The sequence below is a fragment of the Elaeis guineensis genome, chromosome 6 (assembly GCF_000442705.2).
Source record: "Elaeis guineensis isolate ETL-2024a chromosome 6, EG11, whole genome shotgun sequence".
Lineage (NCBI taxonomy): Eukaryota > Viridiplantae > Streptophyta > Magnoliopsida > Arecales > Arecaceae > Elaeis > Elaeis guineensis.
In genome coordinates, this window is record NC_025998.2 from 103,179,063 (window position 1) to 103,201,439 (window position 22,377).

The 22,377-nt window shown below is 37.0% G+C and overlaps 1 non-coding gene across 1 annotated transcript; it reads right to left on the bottom strand.

The window, feature by feature from the left end:
* Nucleotides 1-273: 273 nt before the first annotated feature.
* LOC140859020 (small nucleolar RNA R71) lies at nucleotides 274-379 on the bottom strand. The gene has a single exon (XR_012142420.1). It is a non-coding gene; the product is annotated as a small nucleolar RNA R71 (small nucleolar RNA).
* Between the last annotated feature and the right edge of the window lie 21,998 nt (nucleotides 380-22,377).

Here is a 22,377-nt window from a genome sequence, read left to right on the forward strand (position 1 = left end):
GAAATTAAGTCTAGTATAATCCAAATATTACCTTCATTTTATGGACTTCGTAATGAGGACCCTTATAAACATCTTGAAGAATTTCTTGAGATATGCTCAACTGTCAAAATTCACAACTTCTCCGATGATGCTCTTAGGTTAAAATTATTCCCTTTCTCACTTAAGGACAAAGCCAAATACTGGCTACATACTTTGGATTCCATGACTATATCAACCTGAGACTAGCTGCAAGGAGAGTTTCTTAAGAAATATTTTTCCATAGGAAAAACTAATCAAATAAGGAAAGCCATAACTAGTTTTTCCCAATTAGATGGAGAAATATTTCATGAAACATGGGAGAGATTAAAGGACCTTATTAGAAAATATCCCCACCATACTGTACCCAAGTGGCAGTTAATCCAATATTTTTATGATGGGCTATCTGAAAGACATCGATAAATGATCGATGCATCATGTGGTGGGACATTCATGCTGAAAAGTGAGGATGAGGCATGGCAACTGTTTGAAATTTTAAGTAAAAATTTATTACATCATATGTCTGCCTCTATTAGAGATAAACCCATGTTAAACCCAAAGAGAGGTGAAATATATGAAGTAGAAAATACCATAGATATCCATCATAAGGTAGATGAATTGTCCCAAAAGTTAGATTGATTATTAAGTATAGGACAGTCACCTTCTCCATCCTGTCAGATACAAGATATATGTGCATTATGTTCGAGCCCTACTCATTGTGTGAATGATTGTCCGGTTGCACCACAGTTTTCTGAACATGTACAAGAACAAGTCCATCAAGCCCAAACTACTCATAGACCAAGGAACAATCCCTATTCTAGTACATACAATCCGGGATGGAGAAACCATCCGAATTTCTCATGGAAATCACAACCAGTGGTTCCTCCGATGCAACAAAGATCAGGTTACCCGGATGTAACTTTTAGGCATCCATTCCAGCCACAATACCAGAACCCTCCTCAACCCACTCCGAGTACTCATAGCTCGGCTTTCGAAGAAAAGGTACTGCAAGCACTTAAAGGACTCAAAATGAATATCCAACTCCTTCACTCCCATACGCAATCAATAGCAAAGCTAGAGACCCAGATAGGTCAGCTAGCAACAGCTTTCAGTAGGAGGGAAGAAGGCAAATTACCTAGTCAGCCTATTAATAACCCAAAAGGTCAGTACTAGCTGAAAGCTCCATTGGTCTTGAAACTTTTTTCGAACATGCCAAATCGATCATGACCCTTAGAAGCGGAAAAATCTTAAATCAACCTAAAGTAATCCAATAATAAGAGCAACCAATTTCAGCTACAAGAGAAAAGAAGAAATCTGAAGAGAGGAAAGAACCTGTTAACCCAGCACCTGCACCTAAAGCTCCATTTTCCAGTGCTTTAGAATCCTCTCTGCCTCTTGATGAGAAGGGTATAAAAATGAATGAAATGTTGGAACTATTTAAACAGGTCCAGATAAACTTACCTCTTCTCGATGCCATTAAGCAAGTTTCGACCTATGCCAAATTTCTAAAGGACCTGTGTACACAGAAATGAAAATCAAAGGCATAAATACCAAGAAAAGTCCACCTAACTGAGCAGGCCAGCTCAGTTTTCTAGCAAATTACCCCACCCAAACTGAAAGATCCAGGTACCCCAATTATTTCTTGTGTCATAGGAAACCTCATGATTAAAAAGGCATTATTAGATTTAGGTGCAAGTGTCAACCTTCTCCCGAGCTCTGTATATGACCTATTTGGATTTGGAGAGTTAAAACCCACGACAATAACCTTACAACTAGCAGACCGATCTATTAAGGTACCCCATGGAATGCTGGAAGACGTATTGGTGAAAGTAGATGAATTTTACTTTTCTGTTGACTTTCTTGTGCTGGTTATGGAATCTGGTAGCAACCCCAACCAAATACCAATCATCCTAGGTAGACCCTTCTTAACAACCACTAATGCTTGTATAAATTATAGGACCGGAGTTATGGATGTAACTTTCAAAAATAAGAAGCTAAGGTTGAATATTTTCAATGCATTTTTGGGACCACCTGTGTACGACCATAATGAGATCAACTTGTTAGAAGAAGTTATAGAAGATAAAGCTCCTGCCTTGCTCAACTCAGATCCTTTACAGGCATGCCTAATACATTTTGGAATGGATAATTTTGATATTGATGGATATACTGAAGAAATACATGCTTTGTTAGAACCTCTCAATCAAGCCCTTTGGACTATAAAGTACGAGCAATTACCAATTCAATCAAGCCCTTTGGTACCATCCTTAGAAGCACCACCTACTCTAGAGCTAAAGCCTCTTCCTGCCATGCTGAAATATTCATTTCTTGGATCCAATGATACCCTTCCAGTGATCATTGCGTTTGACCTAACCAACGACCAGGAAGACAAACTTGTCGGGGTACTCAAAAAGCATAAAGAGGCTATAAGGTGGTCAATTGTCGATTTGAAGGGTATAGATCCTTCTGTTTGCATGCATCATATTCACTGCGAGGTTGAGACAAAACCACATAGGGACATGCAACGAAGATTGAATCCGAATATATGGGAAGTCGTGAAAAAGGAAGTAGTGAAATGGCTAGATGCTGGAATTATCTACCCAATTTCAGATAGCCAGTGGGTTAGTCCAACCCAAGTAGTACCTAAGAAGTCAGGTATTACCGTAATAGAGAATGATGAGGGTGAATTAATTCCTACTCGTGCAACAACTAGTTGGTGAGTATGTGTGGATTACCGAAAGCTGAATGCCGTTACTAGGAAAGATCATTTTCTTTTGCCTTTTATTGACCAAATTTTAGAATGGCTAACAGGACAAAGTTTCTTCTATTTTCTAGATGGATATTCAGGATATAACCAGATCCTAATATTTTCTGCTGATCAAGAAAAGACTACCTTCACATGCCCTTATGGAACATTTGCATTTAGACATATGCCATTCGGTCTCTGCAATGCACCAGCCACTTTTCAACGGTGCATTTTGGCCATCTTTTCTGATATGATTGATAAATTTCTAGAAGTCTTCATGGATGATTTTTTAGTATTTGGCTCTACCTTTGATGATTATCTTCAGAACCTAACCAAAGTTCTTCAATGATGTATAGAGACAAATTTGGTCCTAAGTTGGGAGAAGAGCCATTTCATGGTGCAGAAAGAAATTGTATTAGGATATATTATTTCTGAAAGAGGGATCGAGGTAGATAAAGCTAAAGTTGAGGTCATTTCAAAACTACCACCTCCTACTTCGGTCCGACAAATACGATCCTTCTTAGGTCATGCCGGATTTTATAGACGCTTCATCAAAGACTTTAGTAAGATTTTAAGACCCTTGTGCAATCTATTGGCCAAGGACACACCATTTGTCTTTGACGAAGACTGTTTGAAAGCATTCAACACATTACGAACAGCCCTGACAATAGCACCCATAATAAAACCTCCTGACTGGTCCATTCCATTTGAGATTATGTGTGATACCTCTGACTTTGCAATAGGTGCCGTCTTAGGCCAAAAAATCAATAAGGAGCCACATGTGATCTATTATGCTAGCAAGACTATTTTTGATGCCCAATTAAACTACACCACAACAGAAAAAGAGCTACTAGCAGTAGTGTTCACCCTTGAAAAATTTTGCTCATATCTATTAGGGTCTAAGGTTCTAGTTTACTCTGATCATGCGGCTCTGAAATATCTCCTCTCAAAGAAAGATACTAAACCGTGTTTGATCAGATGGATCCTTCTTTTATAAGAATTTGATCTGAAAATTCGAGATAAGAAGGGTTCCAAGAATGTGGTAGCTGATCATATCTCCAGAATCTTAGTTGAACACACGATAGACATAGATGAGGTCAAAGAGAAATTTTTTGATGAACAACTTTTCACAATCTCCTCTAGCCATCCTCCATGGTTTGCCCATATTGTCAATTACTTGGCAAAGATGCACATGAATTCAGTCGTAATTGCCTGCGATGCCAGCAAACAGAAAATATTTGAGAAAAGATATGATGCCCCTATCCCCTATACTTGTAGTAGAAATTTTTGATGTTTGGGGAATTGATTTCATGGGACCCTTTTCCTCCTCATTTGGATTCGAGTATATTTTGGTAGCAGTGGACTACGTATCAAAATGGGTAGAGGCTATGGCAACCCGAACCAATGATCACAAAATCGTGATCAAGTTCATTCAACATAACATCTTTAGTCGATTTGGATGCCCAAGAGCCATAATTAGCGATGGGGGTACACACTTCACAAATAAGTACTTCGACATGCTAATGAAAAAATATGGAATAACTCATAAAGTTGCCACACCTTATCACCCCCAGACAAGTGGCCAAGTTGAGGTCTCCAATAGGGAGATCAAGCATATTCTTGAAAAAATGGTAAGACCTGATAGAAAAGACTGGTCAGCACGTTTAGATGATGCATTATGGGCTTACCGTACTGCTTTTAAAATATCCATAGGAATGTCTCCTTATCGACTTATATTCGAAAAAGCTTGTCATCTGCCGGTGGAATTGGAACATTGTGCATTTTGGGCCATACGGCAATTTAACTTTGATATGAAAAATGCAGGTTTCAATAGGAGACTTTAATTAAATGAACTTGAAGAGCTACGCAATGAAGTGTATGAGAGTGCCAGAATTTATAAGGCTCGAACTAAAACGTACCATGATAAATTTATTGCACGAAAATGTTCGAGCCCAATCAAAAAGTTTGGCTCTTCAATTCTAGGTTGCGTCTGTTTCCTAGAAAACTTCGCTCACGTTGGGACGGACCTTTCATTGTAACTCAGGTATTTCCTCATGGAGCTATAGAACTCAAAAATCCTAAATAGAGGAACACCTTTAAAGTGAACGGTCAGCGATTGAAACCTTACATAGATGGAATTAGTGATGGAGAATTAATTGAATCTGTTGATTTAGTGGATCCAATACCGCCATAATACTCAATTCAGTCTGGCTGAAGACGTAAAACTTAGTGCTTGTTGGGAGGCAACCTAATGATTTCATATTTTTTTTACTTTACCGCAACTGCAGGAATTTAGAACAAGAGCCTATTAATCAATGAAGCTATCTTCAACTTCCGAAGCAGAATTATCCCAGGTGCACTCTCTCCTTTTATTTTCTTTGCTTTCCTACTCCATTGAGGACAATGCAGATTAAGTTGGGGGGGAAGAAATTAATCAAATCTTCGAGTATGGTCAGAAATAATTAGTTTTGTGTATCTAAATTTTATTTTGATTAAGAGTCAATTAGGCATCCTAAACAATGAATGATTAATGGTCAAGATAATTTTAAAAATACTAAGGAATAAATTATTAAAAAAATCCAATGAATGGTAGGGCTTAGACTAGACCAAATTTTAGGAGTGATTCTACAACCCTCTTCTTACTGATCTCAATAAAGAATCTGCTTCATGAGAGATTGGGTGGAAAGGTCGAGGTATGCAAAAAAAAAAATTCTCCTTAAAATTTACTTAAAAAAAAAAATATTGGTTTCCTACTAAGTAGCCGGGCCCCTTCGCCTAAGTAAGTGTTGTGGTTCGTGTAAAAAGGTGGGCAATGTTAAAAAAAAAATAGTGGATAATAAGGAGACTAAATTGCAAGAAGATAATAAATCTATCTCACATTAAGTTAGAGGATTTAAAGAGTAAAGTGGGGAGTTGGTGAAAGAAAAGCTCTTGAAATTTCTTTAGTTAATACTCAGCCACTAATTGGATCAAATTGATAATCCAATGAAGTATCTCTTTAATGGTCTGACCAGGTATCATCTATCTTTTGGGATGCCTAACCTAACTTTTTATTCAAGATCGAGTCGGTACACAATGCTGATATATCTATTTTACTCGAGGATGAGCAAAATTCAAGTTGGGGGGTGTGATAAACACTTAATTTAAGTCATTTAAAGTAAAAAATTATATTTAATTTATTTTATTTCTTAAGAATTTGATGCTTCTTTTTATGTTTTACAGGAAAGATGATCGCCGATACAAAGAGTCCGATTTACAGATCAAAAGGACTCAAGTTTGAAGAAAATTAGATTTAAAATAAAATTTAAATAAAAGAAGGATGCATACGGTATTATAGAAAATGAAGATACTATGTAAGGAATCTAAAAAGGATATAAGCATTATTGTAAAGAAACAAAAGTTTCTTTTTGGAATAAAAAAAAAGAAGGGAGTGTTCACATATGGTTCACGCGGCATGGACACGGGCGCGGACGCGAGCGTGGGCGGACGCGGGTGCGGGTGCGAGGCGGGCACGGCACGGCAGGCAAGCGGGAGCACGGGGTTAGTGGGGACAGACGAACAGATGGAAGGAAAAAAATATATATTTGGAAATACTTCAAGAGAAAAAATTTATATTTTCTTTATCTGCTTGTGATCTTTTCATCTCATCCATCCATTTTTTAGTCCTTAGTATTTTCTTTAGTCCCACATCAGAAAACCATGTAAAACTCCTCCCTTCTAACACCTATAAAAAGGCTTTTGTACTCCCATTGGAGGGGGAGCCCAGAAATTCTTCTAGAGCCTTGCATAGAGGAATAGAAAGGGACTACTTCATGAGCAGCTAGGCTAGCAGTCTTGGGAGTGGAGAAGAAATTTTATAACGACACAGAGATGGTTTATTGTTCTAAACTTTCTTGTATTTCTTTATATGCAATAAAGATTATGCTTTTTATTTAAATCGTCATGAGTTTTTTATTTGCTCTCTTTCATATGCTTTTATTTATGCTTTCCTGTTAGATTAATATTAAGAACAACTTTTACTTTTCGAAAGACGCACCGTGATCTACGGGTACGGGACGTGTCGAGAAAAGAAGAATTATTTATCTAGTACTTTTCGGAGACATGCCGTGATCTACAGATACGGGGTGTGCCGAGGAAAGATAGGTATTTTTCTTAAGATTAATCGTATCTATTTAATTAAAAAAGAGATACAACTCTGTTAGTACAAATTAATTCAAAACTTCCGAGCTCTTTATTTTCTAATTACATCAATTTTAAGATAATTTATTTTCTAATTCAAAACAACGCTTCTTTCTTTTATTTTGCAATCTCAACTTAGCCCAAGGTCCCTGAGGATACGATCTCGACTCATCCTACCTACGTAGTGAGTAGAGTTATTTTTGGTGCTATCAACGACTACGCATCAGTGCTGCTTGGAACTCTTCCAGCAGACAGCCCCACCATTAAGGGTAAAAATAAATCCCGATACACTCTTGCTGTCATCGTGATCAGATTAGAAACTGGAGTCTGTAAACCCCATAAGTCTCAAGTCCGATTCACCATAAATAAGCCACTAGTCCTTAGTATTTTTTAAATACTTCAGGATGGTTTTAACAACCTTCCAGTGATTCTCCCCTGGATCAGATTGGTATCTACTCACTACCCCTAGTGAGTATGCCACATTTGGTCGTGTACATGTCATGGCGTATATGATAGATCCTACTGTCGAAGCATATGAAATTCTACCCATACGCTCTCTCTCTTGAGGTGTTGTCGGACAATCCCTCTTTGAGAGAAAAATTTTATGGCCTATCGGTAGATAGCCTTTCTTGGAATTCTCCATGCTGAACCTCTTCAGCATAGTATCAATGTACGTGGACTGGGATAAGCCAAGCAACATTTTAGATCTATCCCTATAGATCCTCATCCCTAGGATGTAGGAAGTTTCTCCCAGATCCTTCATGGAGAACTGTGATGACAGTCAAATCTTTATTCCTTGTAATGCAGGGACATCATTCTCGATTAAAAGAATGTCATCCACATACAATACAAGAAATACCACTACTGGACCATTAGCCCACTTATAAATGCAGGGCTCTTCTCCGTTCTTAACGAAGCCATACGTCTTGATCGTTCTATCAAAACGTATGTTCCAACTCCGGGATGCCTGCTTAAGTCCATAAATAGACCTCTGTAGCCTGCACACCTTAGACTCATCTGTGGATGTGAACCCTTCAGGTTGTATCATATACACCTCTTCGTTCAGCTCTCCGTTTAGGAAAGCTGTCTTTACATCCATTTGCCAGATTTCATAGTCCAGATGGGCAGCTATCGCAAGCATAATCCGAATAGATTTGAGTATTGCCACGGAGAAAACATCTCGTCATAGTCTATACAATAACATTGACGATATCCCTTGACAACCAGACGGGCTTTATAGGTCTCCACCTTTCCGTCTGCGCCCCTCTTCCTCTTGAAGACCCACTTACACCCTATGGGTTTTACTCCTTCAGGTGGGTCAACCAATGTCCACACATCGTTGACCTTCATGGACTCCATTTTGAATTTCATGGCCTCTAGCCATTTCTCAGAGTCAGGTCTCTGCATTGCATCCATGTAGGTGATCGGATCCTCATCATTTTCATCAAGTTCGACAGGATCGCCATCCCAGACCAAGAAACCATAGTATCTGTCCGGTTGACGTGGTACTCTACCAGATCGCCTTAAGGGTGCAGAAACAATGGGCTCCGGATCTGATCTAACCAAATTCAGTTCAGGTTCAGCAACTTGTGTCGATTTTTCCACCTGCCGAACTTCCTCAAGTTGGACCTTAGAGGCAATAGTCCCTTCACCAAGGAACTCCTTTTTCAAAAAGATTGTCTTAAGGCTGACAAACATCTTTTACTCATCAGCTAGGTAGAAATAATATCCTTTGGTCTCTTTTGGGTATCCTATGAAATAACACTTGTCAGACCTGGGTCCAAGCTTATCTGTAATTAAATGTTTAACATAAGCCGGACATCCCCAAACCCTAAGATGTGAGAGTACTGGCTTACGTCCTATCCATATCTCATATGATGTTTTGGTTACAGACTTACTCAAAACCCTATTTAGAAGGTAACAAATCGATTCGAGCGCATATCCCCAGAGAGAGATCGACAGACCAGCAAACCCCATCATAGATCGAATCATGTCCAACAAGGTCCGATTCCTCCTTTCAAACACACCATTATGCTGTGGTGTTCCAGGAGGAGTCCACTGAGAGAGAATCCCATTCTCTCCAAGATATGTCAGAAACTCATTGGAAAGGTATTCACCTCTTCGATCAGATTGAAGAGTTTTAATATACTTTTCAGTTTATTTTTCTACCTCATTTCGAAATAGTTTGAACATTTCAAACGACTCTGACTTATGCTTCATTAGGTAGACATACCCATACCTCGATAGGTCATCTGTGAAGGTTATGAAGTAGAAATATCCATCTCTTGCACTTGAGCTCATGGGTCCACATACATCAGAATGTACCAGACCTAAGAGTTCACTAGCTCGCTCACTTTTTCCTGTAAAAGGTGACTTGGTCATCTTCCCAAGAAGACAGGACTCACAGGTTGGAAGTGATTCACAATCACCAACTTTAAAAATTCTTTCTTGAGCCAACATATTTATCCTGTTCTTATTGATATGACCTAGCCTACAGTGCCAAAGGTAGACTTCTGACATATTATCCATTCTAGGGTATTTATCAGAGGTTTGAACCATATTAACAGGCTGTGATAGTAAGTAAATTTCATTATTTAGTTGTCCAACAAACATTGTAACACCATTCAAAATGATATTGCAAATATTTTCTTTTATTAAAAATTCATAACTGTACATGGCCAAAAGGTCTACAGAAATAATATTTAATAAAAACTTGGACAATAGTGACATTCACTCAGAATTACATTACGAGAGTTGATTACAAGGTTCATGATTCCTAAAGCTAGAACTGGAACTTTGCTTTCATCTCCAATGTTCAAGAACCTCTCATCTTCATCAAATCTCCTACTGACCTGCAGACCCTGTATCAAATTATAGATATGATAAGGGCTTTCGGTATCGAATACCCAGGCAGTAGTATCACAAATGAAAAAGTTACAAGGTGTTATCATATAATTACTTTGCTTCTTCTTTGACCTATTCGGGTCCAGGGAGGCAATGTATAGAGGACAGTTCCTCTTCCAGTGTCCCTGCTTCTTGCAAAAGAAGCACTCCACCTGGCTCTGGTCGGGCTTGCACCTCTTGGTCTGACCCTGTGCAGACGTCCCAGCATGCGGCTGCACCTTCTTGTTCTTCTTCTTCTTGTTCTTCTTTCCTTTCTTAAAGGGTCGATGACCAGAAGAAGACCCTCCCACAACATTCATCGATTCCTTATGGAGCTGGTGGTCCTTCTCAAAGTTCTGTAGCAACCCCAACAAGCCGTGGTAATTCACTGCAGGCTTTATCATCTGAAAATGAGTAAGGAAGGGGAGGAAGGACTTGGGCAAAGAATTAAGGATCACATTCTCACCGAGCTGCTCATGCAAGGGAAAGCCCAGTTTACTTAGGCACTCAATCATTTCGATCACGTACAGTACATGATCAGTGATTGAGGCCCTATCCCTCATCCGAGCATTGAAAATGGCACAACTAGTTTTATACCTTTCAACATCGTCAGGCGTGCCAAAGGAGTCGTTCAACATTTGAAGCATCTCTTGTGGCTGGGCATTTTCGAACCTACGGATGAACTTATCATTCATTGCCGCCAGCATTATGCACCGAACGGTGATGCGGTCATTGAGCCACTTCTGGTAAGTGTCTCGGACCATCCCTCTAGCATTCAGGGCTGGCTCCTTAGGTGCCGGATCCGTTACTACATAAAGGATCCGCTCATGCTCAAGGACGATTTTTAATTTTTGATACCAGCTATCAAAATTAGGTCCCATGAGCTTGTCATTATTTAATAATGACCAGAGCGACAAGATAGTGGCCATAGCTTCGTAAAGGAAAATCAGATCTTTATTAGTACATAAATTATTAATACTAAAGATTTGGACTTTAGTCTAAAGTTTCTCCCAGTATTTTTACGAACTGGTAGCCTCAACCTCCAATTCGAAGAATTACTTTAATTCCTTAGTGGGTACTAGAATCCACACAGACCACACACGAGCCCAACTTTGGTTGGTCAACCCATGTGCATCTATGGGTAGGTTCATAATCAGTTATTTCTCTAAACAACTTCTAGTAATTAATTTTGCCCCAGAACATAATCAGTAGGCTTTGGCCTCCACTGAAAAGATCTGGTTAGGTCCAACCATTAACATGACTTGATTTGGTGAATTGGATCAATAAATGATCAGGCCCGACTTTGGCCGGCCAACCTGACCACTATCAGAAAGACTCAACTAAATTATCATATTATGAATGATAATTTCATTAGTCAATAAGCACCAGGCCTTTGGGCCTCCAGTGATTATTAAACTAATGGACTCATTATCACTCACTTAATGGGAGGCAATGACTTAGTTATCACTATAACATAATCATTTTTAGGGACCTAATAATTTTTGAATATTTTATTAAAAGATAGAAGAGAAAAAATTAACCAGCCAATTTCAATCCTCCCACTGACTTCACCAAGTCAGATTAAAAAGGATTTAATTAAAGCCGGCATTAGGAGCACCTAAATCAGTCACACTGATTTACCTAATGACATGGGTGAGCCCTAATCACCAAGTGATCTAATCAAAACCTAACTCATCAGGTTGGACAGGTAAGTGAGATCAGTAGAAGGGATATGCCATTAACTCGTCAGAGATCGAATCAATGCGAGTAGCTCCTAGTTAAAAACCACTGGTCAGACTGTCAAACTTACCTTAGATACCAACCGGTTCATTAGTTTTAATTTGATCAACTTAGTAAATAAGGTTCCACCGCGTAGCCATGAATTAAGTCCATTTTAGTCTAGTTAAAGATATGGACCCATTCAACTACAACTATTGGAGTTGAGTCTAGAGTGTCCTTGACCTAATCTAATTCAACTTTTGATTAGATTTGACCAATTACTCTAATTTAGTCTATTTTTTTAATCTAACCTTAGGTCTAACCCAATTATGGACCTAATCCATCTAATCCATTGACCCACAAGTTTATGCAATTATCTTAGATCTTAATTCACAATTCTAGACCAACTAGACAACACTTAATTCTTTTAATTAAGTATTTGGACTGATAGGTCAGGGTTTGGCATTTTGAAAATAATTTCAAATTTGAAAAATTTTATTTTCTGTTCACCAAATGTGTTGACTTATTTCACAAACGAATCAGCACATTTCATAAACAGCAATCCTATTGCTAATTACATAACAGAAAATAACTCAATCAAAATAAATCATGAATATTCTTTTAGATCTAATCTAACACATTCATGATAAATTTTACAATTGAACCTTTACAATTAAGTCCTTTCGTTACTTCATCTACATGGGATATAATCGCATTAGCACCCCTACCGTCATAGGAGAACCCCATCGAATGGGAGGAGAGAGCCTTTAAACCCTACTTTTCTCCTATGATCGGACGATCATGGCAACCAACCCAATTAGACTACTTGCTACTTGGATCAAGTATATCTAAATATATCAATTTCAAATTTTAAATTTTAAATTTTAAATTTTAAATTTTGAATTTTAAATTTCAAACAAATTTTAAATTTCAAATTTTTGAATTTCAAATTTTGAATTTTAAATTTTGAATTTCAAATTTAAAATTTCAAATAAATTTCAAATTTTAAATTTCAAATTTTGAATTTCAAATTTTTGAATTTTGAATTTCAAATTTTAAATTTTAAAATTTAAATTTTAAATTTTGAATTTCAAATTTTAAATTTAAATTTTAAATTTAAACTTTTAGATTACTACTTAATCTACGCATGCAAATATATATCATATTTTAGAACCTGGCTCTGATACCATTTGTGGGTATTTCAGTGCAGGGGTGAAACGATAATTTTAAAATTTTTTTAAAATTATAATTTTATAGTGTAAATTATTAATTAATATAATTAATTAATATATATTAACCATACACAAGAATCTAAATATGATATATATAGCATGTATTTAAATTTGAAATTTAAACTTCTAAAGTAAATGTTTTACTATTATGTGTTCAGAACACATTACCTTCGTGCAGATAGTCGATCGCTGTAGTTTGATCATCGTCAAAAAGATCTGATCATTGTAATACAATCACACAGTATGTCTGATCTCTGCAGATCATCCACACGAAGCTCCCGGTCTGATCGGCTCCTCACGAATGCTAGTTCGTTATAGAACCCTTTCGATGGCTGATGCTGATCGAACTCCTTCGATCTGTGTTTATCGATTCCTTGGATGATCTGGATCATTAGTAGAGATAGTAGAGAGGTTGATGAAGCTCTCCCTAAAGTTTGGTGGGCTCACGACACTCATAGCTCATCTTCTCACTTCTCGAACCCTAGGCAGAAACCCTAAGGTACTCTCAGAAAATCCTGCACCCACTTTCTTTCTTTTCTTTTCTCTCGAAAGTTTTTTTGAAATTTGATCTCATGCACAAGGCCTTCTTATGCCACTCTTTCTTTCTTAGATAAGATCTGCACATGCCCCACCTTCTCATCTTTTTAAAAACAGTGCAAGATGCATCTTTTCAGCATTTTCACCGTGTGAGAGGATAAAGCTAGGTGGTTGCTCACTTGAATTCAAATCGAATTTGAATTCAAATGCCAACCAACCTATCTTTATCCACTCTATGTGTGAGAAGAGAAGGGGCATGGGTTCTTTGTGTGTGGAGAGTCTACACGAGAAACTTTTTCTCGTGTAGAGAATGGGGTGCATAAAAAGATAAGGTGGCGCATGGATTAGTTGCCCATTCAAATTCAAACTTCATTTGAATTTGAATGGCCAACCAACCATCTTTATCCACCCAAATGGTGCACAAAGGAGGGGCATGGGAAGGCTTCTGTGTGGGAGAAAATTCACGAGAACTTGTTTCTTGTGAATTCAAATAGGCGCAGGTGAGTGAGGTGGTGTAGGGAGATAAGTCAAAGGTGGTTTCAAACCTAATTGAACCAACCTTATTAAAATAGGTTAGGCACAATTAGACTAAGTTAAACCCAATACAATTAGGCTTAATTAGACTCAATAAAATTCTAATCAAATCAGAAATTGACTAAGCCCAACCCCTGATCAAATCAGGGACCAAACCACCTCGACGATTAGGTCAACTCTTAACTTAATCGGGTCAAACCCAATTGAATCCAATTCAATTGGACTTGATCCAAAAATAATTACTCAATCAAATTGAGTTAATTAGTGATCAAATTACTAACTAAACCTCTCATAAATACTGAGTTCAAATCCGATGGGCTATCGGGCATCAAAGTTTATCGATATGAAATCTTGATCGAAGAGTCCCAAACCAGTGGGACTCTTGATCCCGGTACCCAAAATATGTGGAACTCATGATCAGAGAATCCTGATTCTCGATCATAGAGTTTCAGACATGTAGGACTCAGAGTTTTCAAGCATTAGGACTCTTGGTCGAAGAGTCCCAGTCTAGTGGGACTCTTCACCAGCCATCAGATCAGATAGGAACCTCTAATGTGTGTGACCCCGCAGGTTTGAACCTAAGCCGGTAGCACAGGAACTAATTTCTGTACTAATTGAAGTGACTATCTAGCAATGGTACCTGACATCCGGATAGGTCGAATAGTCACAATCGTAACATTCAGAACCTATGCGAATATGGTTACTGTATATTTTATCCCTTTTGACCCCTGTGTATAGGACGACTCAGGATTAAACTGTTGACCCTGATCAGATCATCCGAATTATGCTCAACTCAAACAGTCCTGTGACTCCTCACTAGGACTACCCTGGCCAAGATTTTGCTAAATTAAAATATGACTATACACAGCTCCTGAACTGGAGTGGTCAATCCCATCTTGACACACGCACCAACAAGTCAAGTACTTGACTACACCCAGCAACCTTTCATCACTGAATTAAAAATTCAGGTAGTCCAGTGCCTAAGTGCAGTGAGTTGCTTACAAGTCACCATGGCAGTCTCAGATCGGAGGGACAGTTATACCCATATCCCATCGGAGTAAATCTTGACAGTAGAAAAAGCTCCGAAGTCGGTCACGTTCAGTATAGATGTACCCTTATATCTCACCTGTATACCATACCAGTATCTCCACACTCCTTGGTTAAGAGGACAACCAACCCATATAGCACACAATGACCTATGCTTGATAAACATTGTCGTCCTTGGTAACAACGTATCATTTGATTGTGAATAGGTTTAAGGACTAAACGACAAATCCTCCTTTGTCGAGTCTAAATAGTCCTAAGAACTTTACCACAACACAGAAGTTCATTAGAAGATGAAACAATTTGTGATAAAAAAATACTAAAAAATTTTTTATTTATTTATAATTTATATACTAATACAGAAAAGAGCACAACCGTCAACAGGCTGACGATTGGCTTTAGGACATTATTCCCAACACAAGTATCCTTCTAGATCTATCTCTATAGACTTTTATTCTCAAAATATAGGATGCTTTCTCTAGGTCTTTTATGGAGAATTTCTTAGACAACCATCTTTTGATCAAGATCAGCATAGAAATATCATTTCCAATAAGAAAGATGTCATCCACGTACAGTACAAGAAATGTGATAGCGCTCCCACTGATCTTCTTATATACACAAGGTTCTTCCTCGTTCTTAATGAAATCAAATAATTTGATCGCATCATTGAAATGAGTGTTCCAGCTCGAAAAAGCTTGCTTCAATTTATAAATAGATCTTTGTAGCTTGTAGATTTTGTGATCTCCATCATTGAAAGTGAAATCCAAAGGCTGCTTGTTGCCCAAAGATGGCTACCCAAAAAGGAGAGAGGGGTGAATTGGATATTTAAAATTTAAATGATAATTATGCTTATCATAATACATAAGTGCTTAATGAGATCTAATATAAAATATGCAGTGGAATGAGAATAATAAAAAAAAATATTTGATCACAAAAATTATGAATTTTATAGTAGTTCGGTGTCAAAATCAACACCTACATCTACTCTCTAAATAAACCACTTGAAAATTCAACTATAATCGCTAAGCTTGATTATAGTCCAATTATTTTTTTTGGATTCACAATCTAACCCAGTTGGTTTTAACCTTGGCTCACCAACCACAACCATACAAAGATTATTTTTTTAGACTAACAATCAATCCTAATTGATTTTAACCTTGGCTCACCAATCAAACCAATACAATGTCCAATTTAAAGCTTGGATCAACCCAAGTTTCTCACCCCAAGAAACCTAAAATAAAACCACAAGTAATACAAGAGTTAAAGTTTAGAAAAATGAACACTATGAAGCCCAAAAAAAGAAAATCTGAGTTGCTTTGCTTGTTGGCTTGATTTCTTCTCCTTGAATACTTGAAAGAAGTAGGTGTTGATCTTCAATGTTGATGGCCTGACTTCTCTCAACTTGAGGATAGTGGAAAGATAAAAGGAATGTCTAAAAATCATTCTTTCCCTTCACTATTTTGCTCACGCACTTGAATGCATAGAAATTCACTTGAATATTCTTCAATATAGGTTTCAAAAGATGTCTTCAATGCTCTAAAGAATTTTCTTATATACTCCTGAGGTTTCTGTTAGAGTTTCATGATTTCATGCATGCAGTAATTTTTTAAAATAAGTATGCAGTAGAATTTAAAATTTTTAGATTAAATCTAATTTAACCCTAGCATGCATAAGATCAAATCTTAAAATCATAAATAAGATCATCATATGTGAGATAAGATTCAGATACAGAAATCAAATAGAGAAAAATAAATAAAGAATACACCTTGGCATGGATCAATCTTCACCATGAACTGATGATCGTGGATGTCTTCCTAAGGTCCCTTGTAGCCGCATAAGCATCCGATTTCTATGGATATCCATACGAGATTCTGATCTGATCAGAAGCCTTTTGATCTCATCAGGGTGCTAGCTCCTTTGCAGAGATCACATCTTAACGGTTGAAAATTTTTTTTCTCTCAAGACACTCTTAGAGAACAAGAAAAAATAGGAGGATATTGATCTCTACGTTATAGATTATGAGAAAAATCATTTCTTCTCTTTTCTTCCTTAAACCCATGCACTAAATCTCTATAATAAAGATATAAGAATTTTGTTCAACTTTTGGATAAAGAAGAAAGAAGACACCCATATCTAAACAAGGACAAAAGAGAGGACAGGAGATGTCCTAACAACCAACCTTTGGTTGTGTAAGAAAGAAGAGATATGCTTCAACATATCTTATGTTAAGGAGCCATGATGCCATGCCCTCTCCCCTTATTTTTCTCATGCACGTTCCTCCCCTTTTGGACATGAAAACCTGATGCAAATCTTATCTTTCATCATCCCATATGGTGCTATTTAAATAGGTGAAGAGGAGTTTGAGTTTAAGAAGGAGATAAGAGTCCAAACTTATTTTGTGCCGCCCACCATCAGAATTTTATGCACCTCTCATCTCACGGAAAGGAGTTTTCTCTTGATTATTATATGCTAAAGTGTAGAGGGGGTGTGGATAATTTTGTGGTGCCAAATCTGGTTTGGGCGTGGGCTTCTTATGGCGCATGGAGAAAGTAGAGTCCAATCCTCATAGGACTCCCATTTAGGTGGCAGATTTAAAACAAATTAAATTCCAACTAATCTTAATCATATTAGGATCTGATTAGATCTAAATAGATGAAAAATCAAATCTGATTTGGAGCCCAAACTATTTAGATTAGATATCACCTAATTAGAAGAATCTTAGTCCTTTTGGACTCTCTCTTGGTGCTTGAGTTAAACTCAATTTAATCCTAATCCATTTAGGATTTGGTGCATCCATGAAAATGAGAATTTTTAGTCCAAAAGAAACTCATACATCCTAGTCTAATTAGAAATTGAGTCAAACCCAAATCCTAATTCAACTAGAAATGATTCTGCCATGTAATTTAGGTTATCTTATAACCCAATCAAGTTTGATCAAATCAAACTCATGTCAAGTCAAATTAATTTAATTTAATTAGACTTGATGCAAGCCTCATAGCTCAATCAAATTGAGCCACTTAGCAATTCAATTGCTAATTAATCCTTCTTTAACTCACTAACTCTTTAACGAGTTACATAATGCAACTTTTGCATTTAATCAATCATCAATCAAATTGATAATGAAATCCTATCATGATTCATAATCGTAATTCAACCATCTGATCAGTCAAAAGCTTTTTTTGTGTGTGACTCCATAGATTTTATTCTATCTAGTAGTGAGATATATTGTGATCCCTATCACAATATCATTGAAACTCTTTTCAATGGGTTGAAACCATTCCAACTCTGTCCATCAAAGATTACCGATCATCTAGATGATGGTCGTGGGTCTCACAATCTACCAATGATACTGAGCGGTATGTAGTGGCAACTCAGCAGAATAAAAGATGATGAACCTCTAGGTATAGTTAATGTATGATACAGTCCCTCTATCGTGAGTCTCGATCAGATGGCAGGTTGTGGATGAATCGTTAAACCTCATCATCGATCATATGATAGATTCAATCAGCTCGAGTCCATATATGATTCTATGAAAACTCTTTTCTATCAATCACACTACTATGGCCATAGACTTAAAGATTCAGTTTCTTAAATCTCATAGGACTACTTTCTTCTGCTAGGATCAATAGATCTTATCTTGATGCACACCCTACTCTTATAATAGATCAACTATCGTTAATATCCACTATAAGGGCTCATTGAGACCCATGTTTATGTGTCAGTCAAACTCCAGCAACCTCACTATGAGTAGTAGTGCCATCTCAGATCAAAAAATCAATCATACAACTGCAGCATTGAGAAAGTCACTAACGAGTGAGCAGATATCCATGTGACTTCTCATGTTAGTCATGCTCAGTGCTAATTATTCTCTAACAACCACTTGCACTCTCACTCTAGTGTCACTACACCACAAACTCGAGATCCATCTGTCTAAAGAAAATGATCCATACACTAGTCTATCCAGATCAATCGCCATCCCCATGATGATCCTATGATCAGGAGCAATTTAGGAATTAACTATCAATGACACATATCTCAAATTCTCAATTCTTTGAGAATATATGTCATCATCTTGTTAATCCCTTGGATGATTCATGGATACATAAAGCATGAATGGTAATATAAATATCTAATATGTATAAATTCATGTCCTAGAATTATAATATGTGTCAGTCAAGATTGGCTTCTAAGGCATACATATATCCAATAATCTCTCACTTACACTAAAGCCAATCTGCTATGTACCAAACTCCATCTAGACAAGACAAACTTTGATCTTAGGCTAGCTAAGTGACTTACTAGTAAGTCATCCACATCTCATGTAGAATTTGCTCTCTGCACCTCTATGTATTTCTACTTGAGGTAGTTACGTGTTCTGCTACTCTATGTGCTTAGATATCTGGTGAGACCTAGGCTCCTTAGTAAAAACTATAGTGCCATTGTCTTTGCAGTATAGTGTAATGATATCTGATGGTACAATATTCAATTCTGCAACTAATATTAAAACCAGAATGTATCCTACACATCTACAGTCTACTCAGCTTTCATCGATCAATTACTTGAAATCCTTTCAAGATATCGACATAGGAACACACCCTATGATGTAGACATTCTACCATAAATATCAGACATAAAATTTGAATTGGTATATCCTCTTACTCCTAACTTTTATCCTTCTCCAAATTAAGAGCAAATCTTTAGTTCTTCTCAAGAGCTTAAGGATATTTTCACAGTAATCCAACACTCTCAGTCTGGATATAATTGATATCTACTCGTGACAATTACAGTATTAACTATATTAGTTTAAGTACATTACATGGCATACATTTATGCCTGAGAGGGTAGCAGATCCCTCTTTGAGATTTCTATATCAAATTCTTTCAGCATCTAGTCTCTGTACTTTATCTGTGAAAACACAAACATCCAATTGCATCTATCTCTATAGATCTTTTAAGATGTTTGCTTTATGTCTTTCATGAAGAATTCTATATACAATCATATTTTAACCAATGTCTGTATTGGACACTCCCACTGAGCCTTTTGAAACACAATTTTTTTTTTCTGATCAAACAATTTGATCATATCATCGAAATGACTGTTCCAACTCCAAGATTATAATAGATATTGTGATCTCCTATCATGAGAAGTGAAATTCATAAGCTACTCCATGTAGAAATCTTTAAAAGATCTCTACTCAGAAAAGCTATTTCACATCTCTTTCTTGGAGTCGATGTCTCACATCATCTCGTTATAGGTTTTAGGATTATCTCTATATTTTTCATCTCCCATAAGAAAAGACTTTCTCTACATCTTCTGTTAAATATACCTAAGTACCTTTCGAGAGGATTGGAGATCCTACTTTATTTATGAGGTAGAGAAGGAATACACGTCTATTGGCTCATGATGAATATGTTCTTAAGGTCCTATGGCTCGTAGCTCTTTAAAGATATTCTCTTCAAGCTTAACTTTTCTCCCACTACTTCATCTTGGTTAAATAATTTTCAAAAAGATAGCATGTTGGATCACAATCATATTGTAATTCTTTTTAGAAAGTAGTATCCCAAATTTTTTTAGGATGAATTTTATAGATCTATCCTCTAATATATCCACCTGCTGTCCTAAATAGAGGCTAGATATCCTTGGATCTTGAAATAATTAAGATTCAGTTCTCACCATGTCATATCTCATATGGTGTGCTAGGAACAGATTTAGAGAGAACCTAATTTTATAGAAATAAAGCATATCCCTAAAAAAATATAAATAAATCAGTGAAATTCATTATGGACCAGACCATATCTCATATAGTCCCATGACTCTTCTTATCTTATTGAGCTAAGTATTGGGAATAGTGTCCCAAAGCCAATCATCAGCCTGTTGACGATTGTGCTCCTTTTGTATTAGTACATGAATTATAAATAAATAAAAGTTATTTTGATATTTTTTCATCATAAATATTTCATCTTCTAATGAACTCCTGTGTTGTGGTGAAGTCCTTAGGACTATTTAGACTCGATAAAGGAGGATTTGTCGCTTAGTCCTTAAACCTGTTCGCGATCAAATGATACGTTGTTACCAAGGATGATAACGTTTATCGAGCATAGGTCGTTGTGTGCCATATGGGTTGGTTGTCCTCATAACCAAAAAGTGTGGAGACACTGGTATGGCATACAGGTGAGATGTAATGGTACATCTGCACTGAACGTGACCGACTCTGGAGCTATTTCTGCTGTCAAGATTTGCTCCCATGGGATATGGATATAAATATCCCTCTGACCTGAGACCGCTCTGGTGACTTGCAAGCAACTCACTGTACTTAGGCACTGGACTACTTGAATTTCTAATTCAGTGATGGAAGGCTGCTGGGTGTAGTCAAGTACTTGACTTGTCGGTGCGTGTGTCAAGATGGGATTGACCACTCCAGTTTAAGAGCTGTGTACAGTCATGTTTCAATTTAGCAAAACCTTGGCCAGGGTAGTCCTAGTGAGGAGTCACAGGACTAATTGAGTTGAGCACGATTCGGATGATCTCATCAGGATTGACAGTTTAACCCTGAGTCATCCTAAACATAGGGATCAAAAGGGATGAATTATACGGTAACCATATTCACGTAGGTTCTGAATATTGCAATTGCGACTATTCGACCTATCCGATCATCGGGTACCATTGCTAGATGGTCACTTCGATTAGTACAGGAATTGGTTCCTGTGCTACCAGCTTAGGTTCGAACCTGCGGGGTCACACACATTAGAGGTTTCTTTCTGATCTGATGGCTGATTACGAGTCTTATGTGTCTGGGACTCTATGATTGAGAATTAGGATTCTCTGAACATGAGTTTCACACATTTTGGATACCGGGGTCAAAATTTTAAATTTTAAATTTTGAATTTGAAATTTGAACTCTTTGATCAGGGTTTCATATCGATGGTCTCTGATGCCTAATTGCCATCGAATTTGGACTCAATATTTATGAGAGATTTAATTAGTGATTTGATCACTAATTAACTCAATTTGATTAAGTAATTTTTTTTAGATCAAGTCCAATTGAATTGGATTCAGTTTGGATTGACCTGATTAGGTTAAGTGTTGATCTAATCGCTAAGGTGGTTTAGTCTCTGATTTGATCAGGGGTTAGGCTTAGTTAATTCTTGATTTGATTAAGATTTTATTGAGCATAATTAAGCCTAATTATATTGGATTTAATCTGGTCTAATTGTGCTTAACCTATTTTAATTAGGTTGGCTCAATTTGAATCAAACCACCTTATTTTAAATTCCCTGCACCACCCAACTTTCTTGCGCCCATTTGAATTTGCGAGAAGAAATTTTCTCATAAATTTTCTCCCATGCAAAGCTCTCTCACATTCACTTTTGTGCACCATATGGATGGATAAGCTGATTAGTTAACCATTCAAATTCAAAGCGTGTTTGAATTTGAATGGATAACTTATCTCTTTTGCCTTCAAGCTTATCCATCTTGTGCGCCACATAATTC